This window comes from Rhincodon typus, unplaced genomic scaffold, assembly GCF_021869965.1.
Source record: "Rhincodon typus isolate 14 unplaced genomic scaffold, sRhiTyp1.1 hic_rhity00000057, whole genome shotgun sequence".
Lineage (NCBI taxonomy): Eukaryota > Metazoa > Chordata > Chondrichthyes > Orectolobiformes > Rhincodontidae > Rhincodon > Rhincodon typus.
The window spans coordinates 66,255-71,472 of NW_025965695.1; the positions used below are offsets into that span (position 1 = coordinate 66,255).

General features: G+C 44.1%; 1 non-coding gene across 1 annotated transcript; it reads left to right on the forward strand.

Moving 5' to 3' along the window:
* Positions 1-783: 783 nt before the first annotated feature.
* Positions 784-865, forward strand: trnas-cga. Its single transcript has one exon. It is a non-coding gene; the product is annotated as a tRNA-Ser (tRNA).
* The last annotated feature ends 4,353 nt before the right edge of the window (positions 866-5,218 follow it).

The following is a 5,218-nucleotide window of genomic DNA, read 5'->3' on the forward strand; positions in this document are numbered from 1 at the left end:
GCAATAACCTTTTATAAACGACCTTTATTTCTTCCTTTACAATTGTCTCGCATTTTTCAAATGACAGATAAGTCATTGGGACAGATGGAAGCCCTTTGGCCCATCAAGTCAATTACATCTTTAAATGAGATCATGGCTCATCCTCAACTCCACTTTTCTGCCTTATCACAGTCGCCTTTGAATCCCTAAATGACTAAATCTCTGTCTATCTCAGCCTTGAATACACCCAGCCTTATCAGAACTCTTTTGGAAGAATTCCACAGATTTGTTACTGTCTGAATGGGAGAACATCCCCCTCATCTCTGCATTAAATGGGCAACGCCTTCCCCTGAGATTACGCACCCGGGTGTAAATCAGAGCACAGCAAACCCCCAAAGTTAGTTATGAACTCACTGGCACATCCAGCGCCAATTGTGAGTATTTGAAACAGTTTCGTTTTTGACCTATGGTTAAACAAACTGCCCTGATTTGCAGATTAGATTGGCCAATGAAGAATCTGCTTCAAAAGTACTCCGTTGGTTGTGATTTAGATGGAGGTGAACGGCTCTTTCAAAATACAAATACATCTTTCTTTCTCAATCCATTGATCTATTAATCTCTCTGCTCATAGAAATGGATTCTTCCCATTCACTCTATTTCTCAATAATGTATTTCAATTCAATCTCCATTCTGATCAAGGACAGGATGACAAGAAATATAAGAGTTGTGGCACGGACAAGACAAGCCAAACGCTCCTCTTTCATTTTAAACCCATTCGAAAAGTTAAAACGGGGCCTGTGACTTGTGGTCGTAGCCGAGTGGTTAAGGCTATGGATTCGAAATCCATTGGCGTTTCCCCACGCCGGTTCGTGTCCTGCCGACTACGTACCCTGCGCACATATGTATCTTTTTCAAATAACCTTCTGATCAATGAGTCCTCGCTGAAACTCGAGAAAATCCGTCTCAGCAACCCACCGGAGAGTCTGGTCATTTATTGACATTCAGGAAACACGCGTTCTGAACAAGAAACTTCCCATACTCAAAACTTGAGCTCTGTTTCTCCTTCCACAGGTTCCACGAAACGTGTTGAGTTTCTGCAGTGTTCTCCGTGTTTAATCTGCATGAATGGTTTTGCATTAAATATCTTGAATTGCAGTCCTCTGGTAACTGACCCTGGTCAGTGGCCACAGTTTCTCCCGACCACCACCCCGCCTATTCCTGCCACTCCCTCTCCCAATGCTGTGAAAAGCAATAGGAAATCTCTGGTTAAACTTTTTTGCTCCAAAGAGAACATTTCCGATCTCGGGAATCACTCCACTAAACGGGACTTCCTCATCCCTGGACATGTTGCAAGGCGGAGGATTGTGAAGAGATTTTGGGAAAATATTGACAGTTGGAAGTGGAGGGTGGGGCGATGTTAAGGAAGCAAAACAGAAAACCCAGTCTCCAGCTTTTTGAATCTTTAGAAACTCTTGGAAACCGGAATCACAGGAGAATGAAGAGTGAAATTTCCGACTGAGCACAAACAGTGAAGACACCTGCCCCTTCTTTTAAAGGCTGGGACATTGACTCTGATGTTCTCGGGACATGAACTGACTTGTGACATTGAAAAGATTCTCGTTCCTGCGCATCAGGAATTCAAATCTCATCTCGGCTACGGGACAATGAGACAAACAAAAATTGCTGAAGAAACTCAGCAGGTTTGGCAGTCCCTGTGGGATAAAACAGAGTTCTGAAACGTTGGCACTGATTCTCTACCAGATCTGCTGAGCTTTTCCTGAAATTTATGTTTTTGTTTTTAAATGAATGTTTATCCCATCTGTTGGGATGAAACAGCCGGATCTCCCATGTACTGAGTTTAACCCTTTAGAAATCTGAGAAGTGATTGGATTCAAACAAACTGAGTCATGATTCACTCTTCCTCACCTCCACACAGAGAGAGAGAGACCTGGAAAGCAGAGCCTGCGATGCAGCGTGTATCGTCGTGGCCGAGTGGTTAAGGCGCTGAACTGTAAATCAATTGGCTCACTCTGCACTGTTTGAATACCGCCGACTACGGTTGAGATCTGAAAGGGATTTGCTCATTGTGTTCTTGTTTGGGAAAGGTATTACAGCAGAGGCGGCCGACGATTATTTCACCCGAATCGGTTAAGAGGGACATATGCCAGTCACTGCCTTTTAGAGAGCAAGAAGCATAAAATCTCACACGATTTGAGGGACTGCAGTGATTGGGTCGGTGAGTATTCCAAATGGAAAGTTGCACGTGAGCAGCCTGTGAGACTATTTCAGCTCACTGTCCATTTTATATCCCAGCTCACGGAAACAGTTCTCATTGTCCGGAGAAGTTGCTTGTGTTCCACCTAAAGCTGCCTTTTATCGCAGAAGCTTGTGCCTGGGGACGGAGAGCCGACGTGAAGGACATGGAGCAGGTATAATCCTGAGGTCTCTGTCACTTTCAGGGATGTGCACCTGTGTCTCCCTCTGTGGGTGAAAATGAGGTTGAATTCCTCAAGGGGGTATTAACACAGTTTTACCATCTCAAACTCCAGGCCCATTTGTTGTGTTATTTGACATCACAGGGATAAACGCATTGACATTTGCCTTCGTAAAGTCAAAGCACACAAGGCTATGGGCCAAATGCTGGAAACTGGGACTAGAATGGATGGAGGTTTGATGAGCTGCACTGAAATGATGGGCCAAATGGTCTTCTTCCATGCTGTTAAAAACTCAGAGACGGAGAAACCGATCTGCAGCGAATATGATCAGAAATGAAAACGCAAAAGCAGAGTCATTAAGAAAAGACACGAGCCTCTCTGCTGTGTTTCTTGGTGGTCTAGGGGTTAGTATTTAGCGCTTTCACGACCACGGCCCAGGTTTGATTCCCATTCAGAGAGTAGAAGTTTTGAATTTATCGTGGTGCCAGCACTTCTGACTGATCAGGAGCTCGCAGCCAATCTGATTTGTCCCAAACGTCGTGCAGGTTAACTTAAAACAAAGAACTCAGGCAATCTGACACAAAACAGAAATTGGTAGAGAAACTCAGCAGGCCTAGCAGCATCTGCAGAGAGAAACAGAGCTGACGTTTCAGATCCACTGACTGTTCGTCCCTACGATGTTAATTATGCATTTCTATATTTTCATGTCGGGAGAAATTATTCGCTTTATCTGTCGAATCAACGTATTTATCAAAATTGCTCTCTCATTAGCTTACTCACGCCAACTTTACAACTTTAAAAGGACTTCATCAGCTGTAATACTTCTTCCGTTGCCATGAGGTGGTCAAAGGCTCTGCTTAAGTGGTTGCCTTTTACTTTTCCTTTCTGTCAGTTAGCAGCCATGTCGAATGGAGAATTGGTCCTTTCAGTGTCTACCACAACATGTGTCTCTATTTGTCTCTGTTTGACTCTGTGTATCCAGCTAACCCCCTTTCACATTCTCCGACACTCCATTGTCCACATCCCCCATGTCCCATTTCTGCTTTTTGGAAAGTCTGAATTTCGGAGACACTTTGAGAGTGGAGTGTCTAGTACTGGGCTGACATTCCTTGGATAATGTGGCTGTCTGATTTAACTGAGGTAAGGAGTCATTTCTTGTCTCAAAAGATTGTGAATCTTCAGAATTCAAAATAGAATTCCTAACCCACCAGAAAAAAAACAATGCCACAACAATTATAATATTATGGCGATGTCTTTACTGTTGGAGTAAAAATGAATGAGGGTGATCTTTTCAAAAAGCAGAAATGGGGAATGAGGGATGTGGACAAAGGAGTGTCGGAGAGTGTGAAAGCGGGTGAGGTGGATACACAGAGTCAGAGTGAGACAAATAGAGACACATATTGTGGCAGACAGTGAAAGGACCAATTCTCCATTCGAAATGGCTGCTAACTGATACAAAGGAAAAGAAAAATGCCTGTGCCGCTACCACAACATTCCCTGGTTAGGCTACAGTTTATCCAGCCTCACCTCGTTATTCCGACCAAACTGAGAATGAACGGATGAGAATACATCTCATGCTGCTCATGCACAACTTTTCATTTCCAATCACTTCAGCTCTTCGGGATCTGACCACAAAATCACCAGCTGTACATACCTGCTTTGCACGAGCGAGTCTCCCTGCATGTGTCGAAAAGCTACCAGCTACGGTCGAGCCAGGCAGGACTCGAACCTACAATCGTCGGATCAGAAATCAGACGCGTTATCTATTACACCACTGGCCCATGTGAACACTGTGCCCTTTGTCCAGTTGTGATGTTAACAGGGACCAAGGTGGAAATATGATTCATGAGGCGAGCACCAGCAAAGATAATCTCTGCCACTGCTTCACTTCAATGGACCACACTTTGGGAAGCAGTAAATTTCACTTGCAAAAGAAACAAATTTGTCCTCAGATGCCTGATTCACTGTCACCTCTTTCTCCACTGAGACTTGCCATCGTTTTATTCAGTTACTGCGCTAGTTTACGAACCAATCCAACGAAACGTAATTTCAGACTTTTACTAACCCTAAACCTTCGTCAGGTGAAGTGGGTGCATGTGATATATTCGCAGCAAACACCCTTTGGGAACATAGACTGAAATAGATTTTATAAAGAACCACCCCCATGCTCTCCCGAACATTTAAAAAGTACGTCAGGGGCAACAACGGCTCATGCAGGATTCAAGCCAGGAACTTCTCGCATTTTTAACAGCCACCTGATCTGAGAATCAGACCACAAGACCAATGACGCAGTCGACTGATGGCCCACTCAACAAAAAATGAGGTGCCACTCAGGCAGTAATAGTGTCCCTACCTCGGATGTAGGAGACAGAGTTCAAGTTCTATCTGCTCCAGAGGTATGAAATAACATATCTGAACATGTTGCTTAAAAAAAAATCCTATTCCCCTTTCCTTCAATGAACGCAGTAATGAACATCTTCTTTCCACTCTGCCTCCCTGTCCCTGGAACACAGCTCTCTCCATCGGCAGATGCATTAAACCATTTGGCCATGGGCAGGCAGTGCTGGGGCGTGGTATACACTTTGTCGCTGTCTCTCAAACACTGGAAGAAGCAAGGAGCAGAAGGGGTGGAATCAGACTTGTGCAGCAAATTTTAAAGGCGATTTGGAACTTTCATCAAATGACATTTATCAGAGGCAGATAGAAAGATGGAGAGCTGCTGGGAAAGATAGAAGTCGAAACGAGAGATTAATCTCTTCAGCAACTTAAAATGTGATCTTTCTGTGCAGCCTGTTTGATGTTCA